This window comes from Pteropus medius, unplaced genomic scaffold (genome assembly GCF_902729225.1).
Source record: "Pteropus medius unplaced genomic scaffold, Ma_sr-lr_union100, whole genome shotgun sequence".
NCBI lineage: Eukaryota > Metazoa > Chordata > Mammalia > Chiroptera > Pteropodidae > Pteropus > Pteropus medius.
In genome coordinates this window covers 2,949,105-2,951,090 of record NW_024353907.1, presented here as the reverse complement: position 1 = coordinate 2,951,090, position 1,986 = coordinate 2,949,105, and the positions used below count along the sequence as shown (strand labels likewise).

The 1,986-nt window shown below is 45.4% G+C and overlaps 1 pseudogene; it reads left to right on the top strand.

The window, feature by feature from the left end:
* Window positions 1–879: 879 nt before the first annotated feature.
* On the top strand, window positions 880–1,816 carry LOC120593665 (40S ribosomal protein SA-like; annotated as a pseudogene).
* Window positions 1,817–1,986: the final 170 nt, after the last annotated feature.

Here is a 1,986-nt window from a genome sequence, read left to right as displayed (position 1 = left end):
CTGACGTCATCAAACTGGATAACATAGAATGCCCCGTCCAGGATTTCCTGAAACCCTGCCTCCCCCAACTTGCAGCCCCACCCAAGCCACATCCAGGTATATCCTCAGCGAGTCAGGTGCTCCTTGTTAAGCAGTAACTAGACTCACACTAGAGGCAGCTGGCCTCGGTTTCTGGTGTGGCCTTTTGAGGCAACTATAAGCACAGCATCTGTAGATTGCTTGCTGGATCTGAACTCCAAGAAGGGTAGAGGCTTGGGTTAAGTTTGGCCTGCAGCTGAATCCCTCTCAGGACTGTGCCACTGGACACCTACTTCACAAATCCACACTAATAAGACCAGGAGACTTAGGAGCTTTGCTTAGTACATAGAAACAGACATGGAAAGGCAGCCAAAATGGGAAGACTCACGAATATAGTGGACAATTTGGTGACGGACAGATTTGGGGGGCTGGGAGAATGGGGTGAAGGGTTACAGAAGTACAAATTAGTAGCTGATGAATGGTCATGGTCATGGGAATGGGGAGCATGGCATAGGGAATGCGGTTAGCATTAACACATTGGGTAGGTGGAGGGCTAGGGGAAGGAGGGAGCAATTGAGGGGATTGTTTTACAAACTATATAGATGTCTAACCAGTGTACTGTATACTTGAAACTAATTAAAATAAATAAACTTTAAAAAATTCTTACAACTCAACACCAAAAAAAAAAAAATCCAATTTAAAAATGGGCAGAAGACCTGAATAGGCATTTCTCCAGAGAAGGCATATAGATGGCCAATAGACATATGAAAAGATACTCAACGTCGCTAATCATCAGAGAAATGCGAATTAAAACAATAACTTTTCCATGCTACCCAGAGAAGGGCCCATACAGCATTGTTCTTGGTTCCCACATAACTTAAAGGGAAACTGCCACAATGCCCAGAGCCCTTGATGTCCTGCAAATGAAGGAGGAGGATGTCCTCAAAGTCCTTGCAGCAGGAACCCACTTAGGTGAAACCAACCTTGACTTCCAAAAGGAACAGTACATCTACAAAAGGGAAAATGACAGCATCTATATCATAAATTTGAAGAGACTCTGGGAGAAGCTTCTGGTAGCAGCTCGTGCTATTGTTACCATTGAAAACCCAACTGATGTCAGTGTCACATCATCCAGGAATACCAACCAGTGAGCTGTGCTTAAGTTTGCTGCTGCCACTGGAGACACTCCTATTGCTAGCCACTTTACTCCTGGGACCTTCACTAACCAGGCAGCCTTCCAGGATCCGAGACTTTTGGTTGTTACTGATCCCAGGGCCGACCACCAGCCTCTCACAGAGGCATCTTATGTTAACCTGCCTATCATCGCCCTGTGTAACACAGACTCTCATCTGTGCTATGTGGACATTACCATCCCTGCAACAACAAGAGAGCTCACTCAGTGAGTCTGATGTGGTGGATGCTGGCCTGGGAGTTCCTGCGCATGTGTGGCGCCATCTCCCATGAACACCTGTGGGAAGTTATGCTTGATCTCTACTACAGAGATCCTGAAGAGATTGAAAAGAAAGATCAGGAGCTGCTGAAAAGGCTGTGAAAATCAAGCGCTGCTGAAAAAGCTGCGACCAAGGAGGAATTTCAGGGTGAATGGACTGCTTCAGCTTCTGAGTTCACTACTGCTCAATTAGTCGCAGACTAATCTGAAGGTGTTCAGGTGCCCTCTGTGCCTATTTAGCAGTTTCCTACTGAAGAATGGAATGCTCAGCCTGCCTTTGAAGACTGGTCTGCAGCTCCCACTGCTCAGGCCAGTAAATGGGTAGGAACAACCACTGAGTGGTCTTAAGCTGTTCTTCCACAAACTTTTAAACAAAATGGAAATAAGGTTGATGGAAAATAAACAGTTTCTCAAAGATAAAAAAAAAAAACAATGAGATATCACTTGACCCCTGTCAAAATGGCCATCATCAATAAATCAACAAACAACACGTGTTGGCGAGGATGTGGAGAAAAGGG